This window comes from Phascolarctos cinereus, unplaced genomic scaffold, assembly GCF_003287225.1.
Source record: "Phascolarctos cinereus isolate Bilbo 61053 unplaced genomic scaffold, phaCin_HiC Scaffold_726;HRSCAF=1367, whole genome shotgun sequence".
NCBI classification, from domain to species: Eukaryota; Metazoa; Chordata; class Mammalia; order Diprotodontia; family Phascolarctidae; genus Phascolarctos; species Phascolarctos cinereus.
This window is the reverse complement of record NW_027556098.1, coordinates 152405454-152430343: the sequence shown is the minus strand read 5'-3', so window position 1 is coordinate 152430343 and position 24890 is coordinate 152405454. Positions and strand designations below refer to the sequence as shown.

Sequence of the window (24890 nt, the reverse complement as noted above, 5' to 3'; positions counted from 1 at the left end):
GCTGCATCAGTGGAGAGAAGAGAACATACGTGAAAGATATACAACTGGAATTTCTTTCATTCAAATGATTTCTATGAACTTCCAGGTTTCATTGTTAATGACTGACTTAGTCTCACTAGCTAATAGATGGCCCTTCTGGAAATACTCAAGGAGATGACTGACATTTAGAAGGTCCATCTTTAGCATCTTTCAGAGACTTTAGTGACAATCATAAAATCTTTCTTTTGGGGGGGGGCACTATGGAGATTAAGTGACTTGCCCAGGGTCACACAGGTAGGTAGTAAGTGTTATATGTCTGAGGCTAGATATGAACTGAGGTCCTCCTGAATCCAGGGCCAGTGCTCTATCTACTGCACCACCTAGCTGCCCCTATAAAATGTCTTTTTAAAAAGCTTTATTCATGCCTTTTCTTTTAAAATTGCAATCATTTCTTGATTGTGCAAGGTGGCACAGAGGGATAGAGCACTGGACCTGGAGTCAGGAAGACCTGAGTTAAAATCTAGCTTCTGACAATCACTACTAACTGTGAACCCAAACAAGTCACTTAACCACTGTTTGCCTCAGTTTCCTTATCTGTAAAATGAGGATAATAATGCAACTACCTCTCAGGGTTGTTGCAAGGATGAAATGAAATAATAATGGTAAAGTGCTTAGCACAGTGCCTGGCACAAAGTAAGTACTAAATAAATGCTAGCTATTGTTTATCATCATCATTATTATTACATATTCTTCCCTTCGTCCAGTTCACCCGCCCTCCTAACCAGTGAACCTTCCTTTGTGACAAAGGGGGAAAAAAAACAGTTAAGCAAAACAAACAATGCATCACCCTTTCCTGTCAGGCTGTGCAACATTCTATGCCGAGAGTCTCCCACTTCTCCATTGAAAGGAGAAAGAACTATAGAACATTAAAGTTGGAAAGTACCTTAGAGGTCATGTAGTCCAACCTCATAGGATCATAAATTCAGTGCCAGAAAGAATCAGAGGCCATTTTATAGGAATGAGGAGACAAGTGCCTAAGGAGGATGTGATTCGCACAGGTAGCAAGTATCAGAGTGGATTTTGAATTCAGGTCCTCTGCCTCCTCTTTGGTGTGCTTGTTTCCCTGCATCATACTGCTTCTCTTCATTTTCATGCTGGAAACTTCTCTATGCTATCGCTATGACAGGTAGCCATCCAGCCTGTGACTGAGTACTTCTGGTGAATAGAAATTCATAGTCAGGTCATGGCAGTGCCAGTGTGGAAGACTTATGTGGGAATACATGAAACCCAGGAGATCACAGAGAAACAGGATGAAAGCTTCCAGGAACAACAGACTCCCCAAATCTACATTGCTTTGACATGAAGAATTTCACTTAGTCTTTTCCTTTGCCTCCTCCCCAAAGAGCCCACTCAGCAACAGTGGTATAATGAGCCAACCTCTAATAAACATTAGCCCAGAAGTTCTAGCCTTCCCTGTTTATGTCTAATGGCTGCAGGCAGCCTCAGAGTAGGAAAGAGGCTACTGACAGCAAATGGGATTTTTCATAGGATTTAGAGCTAAAAGGGACCTGCCTTACAGGCCATCTAGTTCAATTCCCTCATTTCACAAATGAGTAATATAAGGCCAAGAGAGGGTGAAGGACTTGTCCAAGGTCACACAGGTAATAAACAGCATAGCCAGAATTTGAACGTAGATCTTCTGGCTCCAAATTTAGTGCTCTTTCCACCCTCACAGCTCAACTGCACTAAAATTCTTTAATGTGGAAGTCTGCTGAAAGAGATGGGAGAAAATAAGGAATTTGTATCTCAAGTAGCACTGAGATAAAGGAAGAAGGGGGGGAAAAGGAAAAAGTTGGGATCAAAAAAGATGCAGCAAGAGTGCAGCAGGGAGATGTGGGTTTCTGCAGAAGAAAGGAATCACTTGTGAAGAAAGTTTTGTCTAGAGTGACACAAAAGGAAAAGCACAGGCTGGGTAAATATTAGGAAAAGTTAGTGGAAGGAAAGAGAAAACAAGACAGAGGCTCAGTGTAGATGGAACCAGAATGGGAAAGGCTGGAGAATAACACTGAGCCCGAGATAAGGGGAAGAGGTAAAAATGAAGAGTCAAAGGGAAAAAATGTTCTCATACCAACAAGGAGAAAGCAGAACTTAAAGATGTACAAATCCCCACAAATACAGGAAACTAGACTTGAAATTTGTATATTTTTCAGAGAAGGGAAACTAGATATATTTTAGTACAAAAAGCATAAGGATGAATAAGGAAAAGAAATTAATTGTAAAGGAAGAGACTGGCTCTTAAGGTTTTTTACACCGGTCAAAAGGGGAAAAGAGTCGTGGAAGTACTGATGAGACCCCTGTACCTTCTCATGTATGGGCCTCCACCAAGCCACCTCCAGTTTGAGGTACTCAAAACAATAGTTCATTACCCTCCACCAGATATGGATATGTTTCTTTTACTAGACCAACGAGAGAACACAGTAGTTCAAAGTAGAACTGGATTCTCAGATTACTCCACTTTGCATCTGATGTCTTGCTTGGTTTCAACTCCACAGAACAAGATGCCCCCTGGTCTCTCATTCCCACCTCCCTCCCCCACACACCCCTCCTTTGCCATCCCTCCCTTTCTGCCTTTTTTTGTGTGTGTTGTCTCTGCCTTTCAATTGTAAGCTTGTTCAGATCAAGGACTATCTTTTTATTAATTGTATCCCCAGCACTTAGCACAGGGCTTAGCAAAACGTAAGCACTTAATAAATGTTTATTGGACTGAATTGGCAAAAGATATTTTAATCAAACCAAATAGGAAATAAATGACAAGAATCACACATGGGTATACTCTGCCATAGCTTATCATGCCAGTGGGGGGGACTCATATGGTAAAGATGTGAGATTAGAGAATATACATGGAAAGAGATATGCATAAATATGATGCGGGGTGAGGGAACATGTGAAAAGAGACACCCAGATAGGGAACACGTGTGACCAGGGTCTACACACACACATACACACATATACACATATATTTTTAAGGCCATTGGGGTTAAGTGACTTGCCCAAGGTCACACAGCTAGTACTAGTAAGTGTCAAGTGTTTGGTCTGAGGCCGGATTTGAATTCAAGTCCTCCTGACTTCAGTGCTGGTACGCTCTCCACTGTGCCACCTAGCTGCCCCTCAGGGCCCACATATTAAGGAGTAGCTTCGTAGAGAGTAGGGAACATGAGTAGCCAGGGCAACTCATGTTACAGAATCATCAATCCATTGGTGATGTTATAGGTTCATAACTCTAATGCTGGAAAGGACCTAAAAGGTCATCTAGTCTGACCCCTTCATTTAGGAAACTGAAGACCAGAAAGGTTAAGCTGTCTCCAGGTCTCACAAGGAGTAAGCTTCAGTAGGCTGGATTTGAACCTAGCTCCTCTGATCCTAGAGCTAGTGTTCTTTCCACTGTGCTTTTTTGTTTCCCTGTCATTAGGGAATTTACTTTTTTGTGTGTGCTAGGGAAGGAGGAGGGAGAAACCTCTGCTGCTCTCTACTCTTTGCTGCTCTCTGCCTCCATCGGCTGGTCTTCAGCTACTGTGGTTATCTTCTGCTATGCAACCTCTACCTGACAGTTCTTAGAGCTGTGGCCCCAGTATTGTCATAGCCACATCTAACTAGCGAATAAGCAAAAACAAGCAGACAGCCTCAAGCTCAGATTGTCTGTCTTTTAAACTCCTTTTCTTCTGCTGTCATTCAGTGTCCCTCAGTTTAAATGTTTATGTAAGGTATGGTTTGAAATTCTTTTTTACTTCTCTCCCTAAAATTGTTCTGGGAACAGTACTCAAATCAACATTAGCATTGCTTCTGAAAAGGCAGGATTAATTACTGATGTATGGCTCCATTCACCACCCCAGTGACTTCTCTCTTTTGTATTTGTACCCCCAGTTCTTTAGTATAGTGCCTGGCTCACAGCAAACATTTAATAAATGTTTTTTCATTCATCCATTGCCTTCTCTGAAGGCAGAGTCTAGGTCTCCTTGAAAACCAGAAAGGAACTGGGTGGAGGAGGTTCTTTTCAATATCCTCCTCTCCCTGCAATAGTTCCACTGGCTGTCATGTAATCATCTCAAAGACTGAGACAGAAAATGGCCAAGCAAGGCTGGTTTAGCTAGCAAAGATTTAGAATTGGAAGGGATCTTATATCTCATCTAGTACAACTTACTCATTTTACACATGGTAGTGTTATTCTCCTAAACTACATGTAATAAATATCTGAATGTTTCTAACATAAAACAGCTGGCCTGAGTGTGGCACAGATAGATAGCTATCTGATCTAGCATCTAGAAAACCCTATCTTTTTGGAAAGTCGGAGGAAGGCCTTAGTTGTACTCTAAGAGCTTATTGGGAGTGAGGAGGGGAGAGGGATAGGCAGGATCAACCTCATTCACTCTCTTATCTCCAAAAGAAATATCAGACTAGAATTATTTCAATCTATAACATATCAAATACTGGTTTTCTGTGAGTATGATGGAGGAAGCTAGGTGGTTCAGTGGATAGAGCACTGGACCTGGAGTCAGGAAGACCTGAGTTCAAATACTAACTATATGATCCTGGGCAAGTAACTTAACCTTTGTTTGCCTTAATCCACTGGAGAAGGAAATGGCAAACCACTTGGGTATATTTGCTAAGAAAGCCCCATGAAGATTTGGAAATGGCTGACCAATGAGGATGTTACTCTCTTTTAGGGGATCAGAATAAAAGCCACTTTCCATGATTGCTCTTAAGAGAATGGCAACTTTTAGCTTACTCTCACCAACTTAGTTCCCTCCCACCCAATACTGGCTACACAAAAGACAATCATAAATACCTAGTATCATAGTAAACAGTAAACAGAAATAGAAGTTACTCCACTTAAAAGGGATGAAAGACAAGACAAGACATACAAGACAAAATAAGTTCTTTAACTGCAAATGAAAACAATCTTACCAAGGATAGGGAGAAAGCTAAAGGAAAAAAGATTTATATAGTACCTACTGTGTTGCAGGCACTATGCTAAACACTTTTTATAACTATTATCTCATTTAGGTAAGGAAGTCCCTGTTTAATAGTCTCTAGGATTGCAGGAACTAGAAGTCAAGGGACATGTTGGAGGCCTTCCCATGTGTGATTAGCTCCAGGGAAATCTCCTGTGCACCATTTGAAAGTTCATCTTCCTTCTGCTCCCACTCCTCTCTGACCTTCCTCCCTTGCCCATCCTCAACTCCATCTCTAATTCTCCCAGCAGTTTCTTAGAATCTGAGAGTCTTTCTTCCATTTATGCTGGCACACAGCTCGGAAGTCTCTCAGTCAATCAGGAGTCATGGTAGAGGAACACGAGGCTGTCCCTTAGGAAACTGTCTGAGGCATAGAGAGAGATTGAGGTTACATGCAAATTAGGAAACCTCTCAGAGAGGTTAAATAATTAGCTTGAAGGTCAATAGGTAATAGAGCTAGGATTTGAACTCTGGTCCTCTGGCTCCAAATTCAGTTCTCTTTCCACTATCTTCTTTGCCCAGACTCCCTTTAATAAACAAAAATTACCATACATTATTAGGTATAATCATCACATTAAATATGTAATATAAATATTCAAAAGATATATATTAGCCCTGAATATATATATATATATATATATATATATATATATATATATATATATATATATATATATATATATATATATATATATATACCCCGTGTGTATCAAGTGGGAAAGGAAAAAGGTTAAATAAGTGTATTTGTGTCTTCTCCTACAGAAACATTAAAAGTTATTTAAGGGTATGATAGCTTTCCTGGATATAAGAAAGAAGATACTAACAGTAGATTTCAGAAAAAGGATAGTGGGGCCAGAAATAAACAAGAATTAGCTATGAAGTCAAATAATTTGAATCATTCTGTAGACATTCAGATCTGATGGGGTGCTTATTTAGCTATACATGTTGACAATATGGAGAAGAAGGAAAAAGAAAGAGGAAAAAAAGGAAAAGAGGAATAAAAGGGGATCACACAAGAAATTTGCTTGGAAAATTTGAAAGAAGTATTTCCTAGAAAGACTTTCCTAACTGGCATTCAAGGCCCTCCACTTTCTGATACTACCATATCCATCAAACACTTTACATTATTTCCCTGCATGTATTTTACATTTTTTAATGAAATGGGACTCCCAGATTTTAGTCTGATGTAGTCCTTCCCATTCAAGACACACCTGAAATGCCACCTCTTCCAAGAAGTCTTCTTAAATCTCCTTTCCTCCACCTCTCCAGGATCTCTTCTGACTCAGACTTCCACTACTACTGTGTAACCTCTCTTAAGCATATATGAAATGGCCTGTACTTTAAGCAGTAAAAAGAGAGGGGTGAGGATAAAAAGTAACCAAATATTAAGACATAAATAGATTTTGTTGTTGACCTGATCAATGTGTTAATCAAAGTCCCTTTCAGAGGATGGCTGTAAACTGCGCAAATTGACACTATGTCTCATTCGGTTAGCTTTTCAGAAACACAATGCATGCCTTCATCATAGTTTTCACACAGAGATTTTACACCTGATCACTTTCATCTCATATATTTGATTTTTCCTCTTGATGCAATTTTGCTTACTGTACCTTTGCTAATCTTAAGTACTGGTCTCTGATCCCCTTAATTTCCAAAGCTGATTACAATTGAACTAGGTATCTAAAACACCAATTCTATTCAGCCTTGGAAATGAAAGTTTAAAATTCTGGGCCAATTCCCTGTAGCTTCACTCTTGGGGCTTGGGACATAACTGAAACTACTGTCTTGAAGGTTGACAGTGATTTTTTTATTTTTGGCAACTGGGGTTAAATGACTTGCCCAAAGTCACACAGCTAGTAAGTGTCAAGTGTTTGGTCTGAGGCTGGATTTGAACTCAGGTCCTCCTGACTTCAAGGCCCGTGCTGTATCCACTGCGCCAGCTAGCTGCCCCCGAGAGTGATTTCTTTATAGCTAAACCCCATGGATTTTACTAAGTCCTCATCTTTCTTGACCTTTTTACAACATTTAACCCTATTGACCATGCCTTTCTGGATTTTCTCTTATCTTGGTTTCCATGACATTGGTCTATAGTGTTTCTATTCCTACTTGACTAACTAATACTTTCTGGCCTCTTTTATAGGTTTACCATTCATAGTTAACCCCTTATGTTTGGATATACCCCAAGGCTCTCTTTTTTCTATACACTCCCTCTTGACAACTATTATGTGTGTGTGTGTGTGTGTGTGTGTGTGTGTGTGTGTGTGTGTGTGTGTGTGTGTGTACATGCTCTTCCTAATCTGGCATCACTTTATCTTTCCAGGCTGATTACATATTACTTTCCTTCACCTACTTTACATTCTAGACAACCTGGCCTGGCAATCCAGTTCCTAGATCCCTTCTTTTACAAAGATTGTCCTTTCACACCTAGAAAGTTCTTTCTCCTCACCAGCTCCTCTTGGAAGCACTAATTCCCTTCAAGGCTCAACACAAATACCACCTCTTCCAAGAGGCCATTTTGATTCTGTCTAATGGGAGACCATGTATCTCATGATGAACAAACCTTTACTGAGCTCCTGGGAAGATTTTTTTTTTCTTCAGGAATTCTTCTAGGTCTTAAGTGACCTTTGAGAGAAGTTTTTAACCACCAAATTCAGACCACAATAAGGGTAAGGGAAGGTAATTAAATTTATCGGTTTCTTCAGGGTCCATCATCTCAGGATTTACCTTAGAATAAGAAAGAACAAGGACTAATTGTTAAGAAGACTAGCCAATGCTGTCCAAGATGAATCAGCCCATATGAAAATTGTTGACACCCCCCCCCCCCAGTATACCTAGATTGAAGCTGGGGTCAGTACTTGACCAAGCCTGTTCTAGGCCTCGTGGTCACTCCATGGCCTCCTGCTTGATTAGTTACCATAGATTCTGCATGATTCAAGAAATTCAGATTCAGAATTCTCGCCTCCCTCATTCCCATACTCCACTACATACCAAGATTTTGAAGATGTCTTCAAAGCAGCAGAAAAAGATGCACCATCACTTTGTTTAGCATATACTCAATGCAATAGGTCAAATCTATTCCAGATAGAAGTGGGAATTCAGGCCTTCCATGAACTCTTGGAAATAGAACAATATAAGGGGTTCATCTGACCATTGACTCCCTTGGACCCCTCTCTTGTTTGTACATGTGAAACTTAAGCCTTTGTTACAACTGTCATTCCCTGAATATTATCATGATATGCTGCTATTGCTGCCTAATAGTAATATTTGATCTGCTGGACAAATCAGCTAAAGATGTACTATTTCAAGCTGGATCATCTATAGGTGACCTATGGTCTGGTTTGGATTGAGTAGAATATAGTCCTGTCAACTCAGTGGACAACATAGCATACCATCTAGCCAGTCAGACTGAACATCCTCCTAAAAATGTTACAACAATTTACAAACTTTATTTTTCAAAATCTGTTGATCCACAAAGTGGTAGCTTACCATGATAATATTTTCACTCATTCTAAAGATTTTATTCAGCATGCCCAATTGTTGACATAGTCCTCAAGCATTCATCAGCATGAGTCAAACACCAAAAATCAAAAGATACTAATTTCAAAAGGCAAAAATTGAGCACTTTGAAACATCTTATAGACTAGTAGAGGATAAAAATGGGTCTGTAGAAGACAGATTCTCTCTTATATAATTGGGTTCAACTGCAATAGTAAAACATCTATAGCATAATCTCCATGTCTGTAGTCTAGGTTTTGCAGGATATTATTGCTGATTGATTCAACATGACAATGTCTTTGTTATACCTACCAAAATATCTCAGGATATTTCACTGGACCCAAGATATGAAGATGCCTTCTAGTGATGCTTTCCCAGACTCTCCAGACCCTTTATCATAGAGATTGATATTACTGATATCATAAGTTGGGCTGTCTTTTCTCATATTTTCATTCAAACTACCAGAGCCTTATACCTACATCTTACAAAAATTAACCCCAGAAGAACAAACTTATAGCATTTGGATGAGAGAACTCAGTGCAGGTAATTCACATGGCTTAGATGCCCCATTTTGACACCACCTGAAAACCCTAGCAGTATGAAAATGATAGAACACAAAACCTTAAAACACCTAAAAACTATCTGTAAATGCAACCAGTTGAAGAAGCTATTTTTCTGTTGTTTTTGTTTCTTTTTTTCCTATGTCCCACAATGTGGGAACCCAAAAGCTGATATTTTGTCCTGAAAACTGACTTTTGTGCTGGGTGGGTACCACCACAATCAGTCCTACCCCTGAAGAACTTTGTGGCTAACCAACCGCTTAGACTTCCTACACCTGATTTGTCAATTGGCAGGTTGACACTTATAGCCAGTTAGCTGACTGCCCTTCACTCTATCACAACTTCACCCCCAGAGGGAGATCGATTTACAGCAAGCTCCTGTAAAATCTATTCCTACCTCTTTATGCCTGGGGAAAAACTGATTGGGCTAAGTTGTGATAGATTGGTTATGGATCACAGGGTGTGGTCTTCAGTCCTGCAGTTACCAAGACTTTTGACATCCCTGAGTCAGGGATGACCCAATATCAATTTGCTATGTAAGATTCTGTGAAGTAGGCTTCTGTGCCTATGAGCCTGTATGAAAAACAGCAGTGTTACCATAGCCCCTCCCAATGAACTTGAAGTTGTTAGTGAAATTCACCTTAGACCTGTGTTCTATGTTCAGTTCATTTCCAAATGAGTCTCTGGGTTCCTTGACTAAGGTAAAATTTTATGTTTATTTCAGGCCTGGGGAGTTGAGGGGAGATAGTGCCAGCAGCTCTCAGCCTTCTCTTCCATCTCACTGTCCTTATAGAAGTCATTATAGAAGAAATCTGAGCCTTCATTTGGTGTAGGGGCCTTGGTCTTAACCCAATACTCAGCCAATGTTGTGGGCATCTTTACCCCATCCCATTCTGTATCTACCTTGGTCCTCAGGACCTGCTTCTGGATAATGTCTGTGAGTTCCAGGTCCTTCCCTTTCCTGTCTTTCTATTTCCTGTGTATCATAAAGCATCCACATAGGATGATGAAAAGATACTGAATTCACTGAGGAGGGAGATCACACCCAGGAGGATGGTCCTGACATTCTGATTGTGGTTCCATCATTCAGAGGGAAGCTCTCCATTCTAGGGATCATCTACTGGAAGGTGAAAGAATGAAATGCAAACATCCTCAGGTTCATAAATGTTAGGGTGCCACATTTTTATGAGGAACCAGAAAGCTGAAGGGGAGTAGGGATAATCAACAGGAAACTTGAGGCAGGCCTTGAAGTAGCTACCCTCATAGTAGGTGTTGGGAGGGGGGTTCCTCATCCACCGGGGTTACCTGGAAGCCCTTATCCAACTCATCCTGTAGCCCCTGTATATATACAAAATATATACAATGTAAATTTAATGTAATCTCAGATAGAAGGAACTGAAGGGTTGCAGGAGACTGAGAAGGACTTGCTTTTTTCCTTTAATAGTATTTTATTTTTTGCAATTACATGTAAAGACAATTTTCAATATTCATTTTTTGAAAGATTTTGAGTTCCAAATTTTTCTTCCTTCCTCCCTCCCTTCCCCCATCCCCAAGACAGTAAGCAATCTGATGTAGGTTATACATGTGCAATCACGTAAACCATATTTCCACATTAGTCATATTGTGAAAGAAGAAATAGAAGAGGAGAAAACCATGAAAAAAAAACAAACCAAGAAAAAATGAAAATAGATTTGCATTCAGACTCCATTCATTCTCTTTTCTGGATGTGGATAGCATTTTCTATCAAGAGTTTTTTGGAATTGTCTTGGATCATTGTATTGCTGAGAAGAGCTAAGTTAATCATAGTTGATCATCACACAGTGTTGCTATTACTATGTACAATGTTCTCCTGGTTCTGCTCATTTCACTTAGCATCAGTTCATGAAAGTCTTTCCGGGTTTTTCTGAAAGCCACCTGCTCATCATTTCTTATAGCACATAGTATTCCATTACATTCATATGGTCTTGTTGCGAAGGAAAACACGGGCCAAAAAAAAATACTCAAGAAAAATAAAGAAAGTAAAAAAATATATATGCTTCAATTTGTATTCAGACACCATTAGTTCTTTCTCTGGGGTTGGATAGCATTTTTCATCATAATTCCTTCAGAGTTGTCTTGACTCATTGTATTGCTTAAAATATCTTAATATTAATTAATATTTAATAAATAATAAATAATTAATATAATAAATATTAATATCTTACAATATTGCTATTCCTTTGTATACAGTGCATTTCATTTTGCATCAGGCCATGTAAATCTTTCCAGGTATTTCTGAGAGCATCCTGCTCATCATTTCTTATAGCACAATAATATTCCATTACAATTACATAACTCAACTTTTTCAGCCATTCCCCAATTGATGGGCTTTCTCTCAATTTCCAATTCTTTACTCCTAGAAAAGAACTGCTATAAATATTTATGTACATGTAGTTCCTTTTCCTTTTTTTTTTTAATCTCTTTTGGGATACAGATCTAGCAGTAGTATAGCAGGGTATGCATGGTTTTGGGGCATAGTTCCAAATTGCTCTACAGAATGGTTGACAGTTCCACCCACAGTGCATTAAAGTCTCATTTTTCCCACATCCCCTCCAATGTTTGTCATAGTAAACAGTTATTGTCTGGGAGAATTAGATGTCACCCAGTGTGACTAACAAACAGCATTGCAGAGAGCAAAGGCTGCGCGAAAGTAAGAGGTTTGTCAGCACCTGTCATTTTAGTAGGTTGATTAGAAAACTGTGAAGCCCAGAGGTGGAGAGGACACAGGTGGTTCCTGGCGTGCATACACACACACACACACACACACACACACACACACAGCAAGCAAGAGTTTTACCTAGTATCCCATGTCACCAGGGCTATGGGAAGCAGCTGAATAGAATGAAAGCTGATGGTATCAGCATCTCTACTAGAATATTTAGGGAGACTGAGAGTGCGAAGGGGCAGAATATCTTGGATCAGACCAGCTTACATGTAGTGATGTACAGACAACCTAGAGAGTGTGAGTGGAGTGAATAGAGGAGGAAAGACTTATTGAAATGATGGTTAGCTGTTATAGCAGTAATTTTTGGTACCACATCTCCCTCCTTTGTATCATCATTGTTGTGAATGTTGTGTCCGTGTTAGTCAAGAGCAATGGTTCTCAAAGTCAGGGCCAGGGACCTCCTTGAGTCCCTGACACCCTTTTAGCAGTTTATGAGTTCAAAACTAGTTTCATAATAATACTAAAATGTTTTCATTTTTAATATGATAAATATCAATAAATATAGCCTACCTAAACGAAAATTCTTTGGGGAAGTTCTCAACAATTTTTAGGATCCTAAAAGAGTCCTAAGACCAAAAGTTTGGGAACTGAGATCCAGAGTGTGGCTATGCCTAAACTATAGGCCAGAATCAAGGCTTATACTTTTCAAGAGCCCATTTGGCATTTACATCAGTTAGAAAAGTAAGCAGTGATGAAATCTATTGTCTGATCCCATCTAGCACTGATTCTTTAAATAGTATTCTTGAATTTACTACCTAGAGGAGGGATATTCAACAGTAGGCAATGGGTATGGGACTGTACAATTTGTCCAGGGAGAGATTGTAAACTGAAAGCTAGAGCCAGTAGTCTTCAGTTAGATTTGTTCTACTTTCCATAGCTTCCAACCTCCAACCAGCATACCTGGAAATCAGCCAATGTTTGTCATGTCCATGGCTTTTCCTGGAAAGCAGCAATTTTGGGCTCTCAAAGGCCCAGGAAATGGGAGAGCTATGGACCAAGAAAATAGCCTAGTAGGCTACAGACAAGCTTTGGAGTTTCTGAAACAATGCTTACCCCAGCAAACCAAAACCTGTAAGTCTGGAGGTTTCCAATAGTCAACTGTAAATAAACATTTATTTAGCATCTACTATGTGCCAGGCACTCTGCTGAACACCAGAGATATAAAAAGAGGCAAAAGACAGTCCCTGTCCTCAAGGAGAAGGAGAGGTTGTATTAGAGCTGGTTATAGCACAGCAAGGGTGAACAAGAACAAATAAAAGGGTCTGGAAACTTTTGATGCAGTGGAAAGTGTGCTAAATTTGAAGCCAGAGGACTTAGATGAAATCCTCATTCTAGGCCTCCCTCTCCTAATTTGTAAAATGAAGGGGTTGGCCTTTAGTTGTTGTTCAGTCTTTTTTTTAAATCATGTTGAATGCTTCATGACCCCATTTGGGGTTTTCTTGGCAAAGATACTTACAAAGATACAAATGAGGAAACTGAGGCAAACAGGGTTAAGTGACTTGCCCACGGTCACACAGCTAGTAAGTGTCTGAGGCCAGATTGCACTCAGGAAGAGGAGTCTTCCTGACTCCAAGCCTGGCATTCTATATATTGTGCTGCCTAACTGGACTAGAAAACCTCTAATATCTCTCCCAGTTCTGAAGCTATGATTCTATGAAAGGAAGGTGGGCACACATTCCTCATATAAAAACATACTTGTAGCAGCTGACTGTGACTCAGGACTTTCTTATTGCTGTGACACCATGGATTGTGCCTAAACCACTGAGCTTCCCAGAAATTCCATTTCGGTTGATATCTTGTTCTTTCCTTGTGGATTTGCCTCTAAATACTCTTGGCCTTTTTCAGTTTATTTCCTCAGGGTGGAGCCCCACAAGCTGTACTCAGGGCTTATCTTACTAAACTCTGATCTCTTTATCATCAGTGCTGAGTACAACTAGGAAATTGTGAAATTGTGCGTTCATCTCAACTGGCTCTTGAATTCTAGAGGAGATATTACTACTTAGACCTAGCTTTGGAAAGCAGTGTTCCCCACCCTCAAGACACAGGGTAGGACTAGTCAAATGTCCTATTTTATTTTCCTTTTTATTACTTGTGTATTTGTTGGATCTGGAGATCTGAGCTCTCTTCCCATGTAACTAACTAGCTATAACCTTGGACCATCAAGTCACTTTAACCTCTGGGTCTCTTTTCTCATCTGTTAAATGAAGGAATTAGACTAGATAACCTTGAAAGCTTCTTCAAGCTGTTACATTCTCCAATTCTGAGCAAAGGGAAATTATCGAGGGGAGGAAAGCCCTGCTCTGTCTTTCAAGATGTCAGAGAGTGGGGGGGAGGACAGCTGGATATCAAAATATGAGATACAAGATCCTAAGGAAAGAAATACGGTAAAAGAATTTTAAAACAAAGTAAATATTCTTAAATACGGCAATATTTAATAGGATACATACATTAAAAAAGAGTAACGCTATAGGAGCAAAAATAGTGAAAATGAAAGAACAAGTTTGAATAAACATATTTAAGGTAATGAGAGACAAACAAATTGGAAACTTAGTAGATAGATAAAAATGAACAGATTAAGATGACAGCTATTGTTAAATTTAGAAAAATACAGACAGAAGGGAAACATGCCAGCATGAAGAAACAAATGATTTCATAGCAGAAATGAAGCTGAGAAGTGAGCTGCATGAACAAGTTGTTGACGAGAAAGATTTCCTAGCCTTTGGACTCACCACTGAATTCCATGAGAAATCTGAGAGTGGTCAGAATAAATATCTAGTTGCTGTTTTCCTTTTTTTCTTTAATTTTTTTTTCAATTAACGAAACTATTGTTTTCTTCCTTCTGCCTCCTACTACCTTGATAGAGCCTAAGTAGGGTGGCACCACTGTTCTTGTTAGTGAAAAAAGTTTGCTATTTAAAAAGGAAAAATCTTTGCCAATCTTATAAATCTTTTGTTTCTTATTTTTTTATTTTCAATGCCCTTAGGATTATTTGGTTTAGTTGGGTCTCTCATGAAGCTTTCTTTAAATGGTTTCCCCCTATATTGCTTCTCTATTTTATGAATAATAACAATAATAATATCTAGCATTTGTACAGAGCCTACTATTTGCTAGGCACCTTACAAATATTATCTCATTTGATTTTTATAACAACCCTATTATTTTCACTTTGCAATTTAGGAAACCGAGACAAACAAAGGTTAATCATTCACCCAAGGTCACAGAGCAATTAGGTATCTGAGGCAGCATTTGAACATTCCTGACCCCAGACCCAGATTCTATCCATTGTTCTACCTAGCTACTTCTATGAGATAATAATACTTAAAATCTTCTGGCATCCTTCTCCTTAATATTTAAAAAAAATAAAATTTTAGGGGCAGCTAGGTGGCGCGATGGATAGAACACTGGCCCTGGAGTTAGGAGGACCTGAGTTCAAATTCGGCCTCAGACACATAACACTCACTGTGTGACTCTGGGCAAGTCACTTAACCCCAACTGTCTCACCATAAATAAACAAATTTTTATTGGTATCTTTTGTTTTTATAGCACCTAGGTTTCTCCTGTATCCCTAATCTTTCCAGAGAGCCATACCTTATGACAACAAATTTTTTGTATGAGAGAAAAGAAAAAATTCAGCAGAAAAGATAAACATCTGTAAGATTTTTTTCTGCCCTGAAGTCCAAAATTTCTTCAAAGAAGTTTTCCTTTTCCTCCCACATTAGGACTACAAGCTTCCTCTTTAAATGCTTAGCATACAATCTCACCATTCCTTACCCCCAAAATCCCCAGATGCTTATAATTACAGTATATGTTCCATTCTGTCCTTTGGAATTTAGATCTGGCTCAGTAATGTACAAAAAGCTTTTGATGGAAGACACTGATTTGTTTTTTAAGGTCATGCAGAGCTAATGGTGTGTCAAAAAGCTAGTGAAATATGTGCAACCTTGCATCAGAGGCTCCCTTCTGACAACAACGCCCCAGCTATACTTGAGATATCTTCAGACTTCTTTGACTCATTTATTCTTGCACCAAAATTGGACTTGTGGGTATGGCATTACTTCCAAAAGGGGCCATATACTCCTTTTACAAGCACTCAGACTTATAAGATGCAAGGTTTTATTCACTTAGTACAGGACATTATTTACCAAGTACAGAACTTATACCAGAACCCAAAAATAGGCAGGATAGTCTCTTCCTCCCCTTCCAGTGGGCCTTTTCTCCTCTTGTTGTCAGAGAACTGTATAGTGTCTGTGATTCAGTATTATCCAGGCTAAGGCTCAAGCAAGAGAGAAAGTCAGGGTTTCTCATCTCATCACAAGGTATAATAGTTCTATTCCTAGATATTGATTCCTATCTATTCCTCTGTTCCCTTTTCTGTAGCCTTTGACTGTGTTGATCCCTCTCTTCCTTTATTTGGGACACCATTCACTCCAGATTCTCCTCCTACCCTATCTGACCACTCCTTCTCTATCTCTTGCTAGTTCTTTTTCTAAATGAAACTCTCTAACTATAGGTGTCTCTAAGGGTTCTGTCCCCCTTATCTCTTCTCCCCCTACACTATTTCACAGGTAATCTTATCAGTTACTATGGATTTAATTACCATCTCTATGATGATGATTCCACCTCCTAGATTACTGCCTTTTCATGGAAGAGGGGCTTGAATAGCTCAATGAAACTATGAGCTATGCCATGCTGAGTAATCCAAGATGGACAAATCATAATAGAAAGTTCTGACAAAAGGGGATGCACTGAAGAAGAAAATGGCAAGCCACTCCAAGAAAACCAAACCATTAAAAAAAAAACCTCCAAGAAAAACCCATAGACAGTATTAAAGTAATAAATTATACGACACCAAAAGATGAGTCTCTCAGGTTGGAAGGTGTCTAACACATTACTGAGGAAGAGCAGAGGACAACTATAAGTAGCTCCAGAAAAAATGAAGTGGCTGTGCCAAAGCTGAAAGGAAACTTATCTGTGAATGTGTCTGGTGATGAAAGGAAAGTCCAGTGCTATGAAGACCAATATTGCATAGGAACATAGAATGTAAAGTTTATGAACCAAAGTAAACTTGATGTGGTCAAATAGAAGATAGAAAAATTAAGTGTCGACATCTCGGGTGTTAATGACCTTAAATGGATAAGAATGGATGAATTTAATTCAGGTGATCATTACATATACTACTGTAAGCAAGAATCCATTAGAAGAAATAGAATAGCCCTCCCAGTCAACAAAAGGGTGAGAAAAGCAATACTGGGGTATGATATAAAAAATGACAGAATGATATGTGTTTGAATCCAAGGTAAACTATTCAATATCACACTAATACAAAGCCTGTGCTCCAACTGCTGTTGCTGAAAAGGCCAAAGTTGCTCATTTCTATGAAGACCTATAGCATCTTCTAGAAATAACATTAAAAAAAAAAGATGTCATATTCATCATAGCAGATGGGAATGCTAAAGGAAATCAAAAGATAATTGAAATAGCAGGCAAGTCTGGCCTTGGAGTACAAAATGAGGCAGGGTAAACCATCACACCATATAGTTATGACCTAAATATATCCCTTATGAATATGAATGCAAAGATTCAAGGGATTAGATCTGGTAGATAGAGTGCCTGAAGAACTATGGACAGGAGTTGAAAATTGTACAAGATGCAGCAACAAAAAACATCCCAAAAAAAAGAGGAGCAAGAAAGCACAATGGTTATCTGATGAGGCTTTACAAATACCTGAGGAGAGAAGGAAAACAAAAGGTGAAGAAGAAAGGGAAACAGATAGAAAGACTAACAAAATGGTGTATGCCTAATGGTTAGACGCCAAATAACTGGAATTCCTTCTAACAGGAAGCCCTTTAACTTGAGCGCTATAAACTTATTTATTTATTTTATTATTAAGTTATGGAATAAAACAAGCATTTCTATAACATAGTATAATAAAAAAGATAATTGCACATGAAACTTCAAATGTACTATGTACAACTTGCTATTCCTTTTAAATATTCAAAAATTGTCATGCAAAAAAAAAAAGGAAGAAGAAAGGGAAAGATATACCCAACTGAATGCAGAGTTCCAGAGACTATCAAGGAGAAATAAGGTTTTATTAAATGAGCAATGCAAAGAAATAGAAGAAAACAATGGTGTGGGAAAGACAAGAGCTTTCTTCAAGAAAATTAGAGATATCAAGGGAATGTTTCACGTAATAACAGGCATGATAAAAGACAAAAATGGTAGGGACCTAACAGAAGCAGAAGTGATTAAGAAAAGGTGGTTAAGAACATACAAAAGAACTATACAAGAAAGATCTTAACAACATTGATAACCACAATGTTGTGGTTACTGATCTAAAGCTGGATATCCTGAACAATGGACTCAAATGGGCTTTAGGAAGCATTGCTAACAACAAAATTAGTAGAGGTGATGGAATTCTAGCTGAGCAATTTAAAATCCTAAAAGATGATGCTGTTAAAATATGGCAGTCAATATGCCAGCATTTTGAAAAACTCAGTAGTGGCCACTGTCCCACTGTCCTAATCCTAAAGAAGGACAATGCCAAAGAATTTCAAATTACCAAACAATTATACTTTTCATACACCAAGAAGGTTATGCTTAAAATTCTGCAAGCTAGGCTTCAGCAATATGTGAACTGAAAAGTACCAGCAGGCTGGTTTTTGAAGAGGCAGAACTAGAGACCAAGTTGCTAACATTCTCTGGATTATGGAGAAAGCAAGAGAGTTCCAGAAAAACTTCTACTTTTGCTTCATTGACTACACTAAAGCCTTTGACTGTGTGGATCACAACAAAATGTGGCAAGTCCTCAAAGAAATGGGGGAACTAAATCACCTTACTTGTCTCCTGAGGAACCTGTGTGCGGGTCAAGAAGCAACAATTAGAACCAATCATGGAACAATTGATTGGTTTAAGATTAGAAAAGGAGTACAAGAAAGCTCTATATTGTCACCTCATTTATTTAACTCATATGCAGACTATATCATGTGAAATGCCAGACTGGATCAAAAGCTGAAATTAAGGCTGCCAGGAGAAACATCCACAATCTCAGATATGCAGACATACCAGTCTGAAGGCAGAAAAGTGAAGCAGAATTAAGAAGCCTCTTAATGAGGGTGAAAGAAGAGAGTGTAAAATCTATCTTGAAGCTTAATGTTAAAAAAAAAAAACACTTAAGATCATGACAAGTGGTTCCATCACTTCCTGGCAAGTAGAGGGAGAAAAAATGGAAGCAATGTCAGATTTTATATTCTTGGGGTCAAAGATTACTGCAGATGAGACTGCAGCAACAAAATTAACAGATGCTTCTTGGAAGGAAAACTATGGCAAATCTGGACAGCATACTAAAAAGCAGAGGCATCACCTTGCTGACAAAGGTACATATAGTCAAAACTATGGTTTTTCCAGTAGCAATGTATGGCTGTGAGAATTGGACTATAAGGAAAGTTGAGCACCACAGAACTGACGCTTTTGAATTGTTATGCTGGAGAAGACTTTTAAGAGTCCTTTGGATATCAAGGAGATCATATCAGTCAGTACTTAAAGAAATTAATTCAGACTACTCATTGGCAGGACAAATATTGAAGCTGAAACTTCAATACTTTGGCCACATAATGAGAAGACAGGACTCATTGGAAAAGACCCTGATGTTGGGAAAGATTGAAGGTAAAAAGAGAAGGGGATGGCAGAGGATGAGATGGATAGATAATGTCATAGAAGCAACCAATATGAGCTTGGATAGACTTTGGGAGATAATGGAAAATAGAAAGGCCTGGTGTATATTATGTTCCATGGGGTCACAAAGAGTCAGATATGACTGAATGAATAAATGACAATGAAATGCTACTGATGCTCAAAAATCTATCTCCTCTGCCCCAGCTTCTCTGCTAATTTCAAATCTCGCATCCCCAGCTGCTTTTCAGATGTCAGGATCCACATGCCAAGACTACTCTTCTCTTTTTACTGTTAGGAAACATCCTGTTTTCCAGAGCTAAGGTTCAGCAAGCAAGCAGTCCCCTGAACTTGGCATGTTATATATTGTGGTTACAATCCTTTGCACTCACCCTCTGGATGATCTCAGCCACAGCAAAATAACAGAATTGTTTCACACCAGCCCCAGGTGGTCTCTGAGTTCCGACAAACCACCTATGAGAACCACGTTCTGGTCATGAAGCCGTGCTATGAATCAAACTTTTTTCATTGTTGCTGTTATCCTTCACTGCATAGCCATTGCTATATGTATCAAGGTTTGGCCTCACTAAAGCTGGTCTCCTGCTAGAGGAGGCCCTGGCACATGTATCTAGTTTCCCTCCTCCAATGGAATAAAGAAAGCTCTTTGCTTATGACCATTGTTAGCTCTTTGGTTTTATTTTGTTTTTATTTTATTTTATTTTTAGCATTAACTGTGGTCGTGATAGCCTGTATGAGCTCTTTGGTATTTTCAGAGTTAATAGCAGTTGCATAGCTTCTGTGATTGCATAACCTCTGTGACTCTTTGGTCATTTGTTTTCAGAGTTGCCACAGACATCTCATACTGGATGACAACAGACATCTTAAACTCAATATGCCAAAACAAAGTCATTATCTTTCTCCCTAAACCCTCCATCCCTTTGTTGTTCACAAGAACAGATCCAAAAATCTGAATAATTTTAGAAAGAAATTTATTAAGTCATTAGGTAGAGGAAAGTGAGGTAGAAATGGAGTGGTTCTTTCTCCCTAGATTCTGGAAGATTATATAAGATTTTGACAAAGTTTACCACACAGGAACCTTACATGTGCACAGTTAAGCAATTTTTTCCAGTTAAGCAATTTTGCCAAGAAATTTTGCCTGAAAGCAAGGTAGATTGAGATAGATATGAGTAACTGTAACCCAAAGAAGAAGCTTGGGCTGGACCCTTCAGGATTTCCTGGGTTGTTAACCCAAAAAAAGAATGCTTTGGGTAGATTCAGGACCTGGGAGAATCAGAAATACCTTGTAGCTATTTCTGGAATTCCTGAAGAGTTACTGAGGTCAAGCAACAGTTCTGGGTGTGGACACCCTTCAATCACATACAATTGGATTTAAAAGGTATGATAATTCACACACATACACACACACACACACACACACACACACACACACACACACAAAAACAGTATAATACATTATTTCCCCTACACATTCTACCTTTCTTATAACTATAGAAGGTAACACCATCCTCCTAATCCTTCACACTCATGACCTAGGAGTCATCCTGGACTTTTCACTGACTCTAACCTCCCCATAATCAATCTGTTGTCAAAGCCGGCTGATTTCACTTTTGCAACATCTCTCCCATATGCCCCCTTCTCTCCCCTGACACTGCCACCTGTATCACTTCATGTCAGGATTATTGTAATAGCCTGTTGGTGGGCCTGCTTGCCTCAAATCTCTCCCCATTCCAATTCATTTTCTTTTTTTTTCTTGTTGGCTAGGCAATGGAGTTAAGTGACTTGCCCAGGGTCACACAGCTAATAAGTGTTATGTGTCTGAGGCGGGATTTGAACTGAGCCCTCCTGACTCCAGGGCCAGTGCTCTATCCACTGAGCCACCTAGCTGCCCCCACCAATTCATTTTCTGTTTAGCTACTAAAGTGATTTTCCTAAAGCGTAGGTCCAACAATGGCACACACCCCTATGAGTCCCCCTCTCAATAAACTCCATTGTCCCCCTGTTGCCTCCAGAATCAAACACAAAATGCTCTGTTTGACATTCAAAGCCCTTCATAACTTAGCCTCCTCCTACCTTTCCAGTCTTCTTATGTCTTCTCTACCGTGTACTCTTCAATCCAGTGACACTAGCTTATTGGGTGTTCTACAATCAAGACATTCCATCTCTTGACTTCAGGCATTTTATCTGACCATCTTCCATGTCTAGAATGCTCTCCCTGCTTTGCTCTGCCTCCTGAACTCCCTAGTTTCCTGTCTTTTACTGGAAGCCTTCCAATCCCTCTTAATTCTGGTGCCTTCCCTCTGTTTATGATTTCCTCAGTATCCTGCATATAGCTTGCTTTGTATATATTTGTTTTGCATGTTTCCTTCCCCATTAGAGTGCAAGTTCCTTGAGGTCAGGGATTATCTTTTGCCTCCTTTTCCATCGAGTTTAGCATAGTGCCTGGGACATGGCAGATGCTTGACAAATATTGATAGATTGATTATTCCCACTGTCACAGCCCTTCTCACTGCTTTTTGCTATTTGACTCTCCACTTGAAGACATTTAATTGTTTCATCTGCCATTGTTCTTTTTGGCAGTCACTGTGGGTCTTTCTACTCATTGTTGAGCTCTATAGCCATAGATGCTCTCAGCAAATTCTTCTTTCTCTTTAGGAGAAAATGCTAATTGACAGAGCCAGTTCTTAAGCATTAGAACTTTGGAGGAATTAGACTAGGGCAGATTGGGGAACCTGTGGCCTTGAGGCCACATGTGGCCTTCCTGGTCCTCAAGTGCAGCCCTTTGACTGAATCCAAACTTCACAGAACAAATCTGTTCAACACTTTCTCCTTACCTTGTCTGAAATTACTCAAGGTCACATTAATTAAACATTCCACTCTGGCTTGGGCCCAACCTTCAGGAGTCCTTATGATAAACATGCAGTAGAATAACTATGAGAACTACCATTTTACTAATTCAATTTAGGTGGATACAAGGTAGGAAAGGAAAAATTCCTACATAGACAACATCATAAAGATTCAATGCAACAATTCTGGAGGGTTGAGAGTAAAAAAGTCTAACTCTCCTCATTTTAATAGGTAAGGTCAGAGAGACCAGCAAGAGGCTATACAGTTAGTGAAGCAGAGATTCAAACTCACGTATGCTGAGTGGAAATCCAGGGCCCTTTCTATTTCTCTTCATGGCTTCCTTCCCATGACCAATGGCTTCATGAGGAAAGAAATTAAAGTGATGAGGGGGTCAATGAGGCAAAGTTACCCTTTGTCACATTCTCCTTTCCTTTAAGTCTTGTCTATGATGGTCAAATTTAAAAATACATAACCAAATTTGAGAGAATGAAAGTAAAATTTGTGAAAAAAGGATAATGATATTCAAGATGAGTCCAAATATCACTATGCAGATGACCCTACCCTGACATATATTATTCAGAAGTCGAATAAGTATTCACAGTGCATAAAGAATAGGAGGTCCAAGCTAGAGTTAGAGTCAACAAAACAAAGTGAAGAGCCATAAGAGAAGAGAAATGTAAATAGTATGAAGAGTGAAAGTGGGTAATCGGCCAGAGATCGTTCTTGGCATATGCTTGGATGAGATTCCAAAGATGCTAGGAAGTAAAAATAAAGGAAGCAAAATAAATTTGGAAGAAATTGTTTTAAAAATAGTTTCTGGTGACAATTTCCTTGTAGATTGGTTACAAATAGCTCCCCCAAACAAGACTTGTAACTCTTATGCTAGAAACTTTTTTTTTGAGGCAATCAGAGTTAACTGACTTGCCCAAGATCACGCAGCTACTAAGTATCATGTGTTTGAGACTGCATTTAAATTCAGGTCCTCTAACTTCAGGGCCAGTGCTATATCCACTGTGCCACCTAGCTGCTCCATAGAGACTTTTTTTTTTTAAAAAGCAGTCCTATGAAACAATAGGATGGTCAGAAGGCAGCTCAAGTATTCTCAATGGGAGGAATGAGGCTATGCAAGATCCATGGAGAACTCTTTGAGTTTTGTTGATTTTGAGTTTCAACTTGAAGACACGTAGATGGCAACAAGTAGGGAGCAATTTTTCTTTAACTCTCAATTGCACCTGCTCCGACCCATGTTTAAAGACTAGAAGGAAGGGAGTATTCCACTGAATGGAGAAGCTTTTTTAATAGAAAAGGCAGTTTACAAGAAGAACATAATGAAGAAGTTAGAGAGTAGAATAAAGACCAAGAAACTAAATGGAAAAATAGACAAGTATTATAAAAAGAAATCTCAGAAGAGGTCTATACCTAAGAAATAGAAATTGATGGACTTGAAAATAAGAATATTATAAAACAAATATTTAATATGCTGAAGAAAAGAGAACTAAAACAAAGATGAGAATTCTTACAGAATTGCTTACCAAAAAATTGCTAGTGGGGAGAAAATCTCTAACCATATATTATATAATATAATCTAATCACTAATTCATGTTGGAGGTAATAAAACACTAGCCTTGGGGACAAGAAGACCTGGGTTCCAGTTGATAAACTGTCAAAGGATATGAAGAAGCAGTTTTCAGATGAAGAAATTAAAGCTATCTGTAGTCATATAAAAATGTTGTAAATAACTATTGATTAGAGCAATGCAAATAAAAACAACTCTGAGGTATCACATCACACTTATCAGATTGGCTAATATAACAGAAAATGAAAATGATAAATGTTGGAGATGTGGGAAAATTGGAACACTAATGCATTGTTGGTGGAGTTGTGAATTGATCCAACCATTCTGGAGAGCAATTTGGAAGTATACAGAAAGGGCCATAAAACTGTGCACGTCCTTTGATCCAGCAATACCACTACAAGGTCTATATCCTAAGGAAATCATAAAAAAAAAAAAGGAAAAGGACACACATGTATGAAAGTATTTATAGCAGCTCATTTTGTGGTGGCAAAGAACTGGAAATTTAGGAGATGTCCATCAATTGGGGTGTGGCCGAACAAGTTGTGGGGTATGATTGTAATGGAATACTATTGTGCTATAAGAAATGATGAGCAGGTGGATTTCAGAAAAACCTGGAAAGGCTTACATGCACTGATACAAAGTAAAATGAGCAGAACCAAGAGAACACTGTACACAGTAACAGCAACATTGTTCAATGATCAACTATGATAGACTTAGATCTTCTCAGTAATACAATGATCCATGTTAATTCCAAAAGACTTATGATGGAAAATGCTATCCACGTCCAGAGAAAGAACTGATGTAGTCTGAATGCAAATCAGAGCATGCTATTTTCACTTTTTTTTTGCGGGGGGGAGGTTGTATTTTTTCCCTTCTGTTCTATTTCTTCTTTCACAACATGAGTAATGTGGAAATATGATTAATATAATTGTACATGTATCACCTATATCCTATTATTTGCTGTCTTGGAG

The 24890-nt window shown here is 38.8% G+C and overlaps 1 protein-coding gene and 1 pseudogene across 20 annotated transcripts in view; one reads left to right on the top strand and one right to left on the bottom strand.

The window, feature by feature from the left end:
• Positions 1-24890, top strand: part of LOC110223780 (uncharacterized) — a 132218-nt gene that overhangs the window by 85367 nt on the left and 21961 nt on the right. The gene's annotated exons all lie outside the window — the stretch shown is intronic.
• Positions 9764-10335, bottom strand: LOC110223783 (ubiquitin-conjugating enzyme E2 R1 pseudogene; annotated as a pseudogene).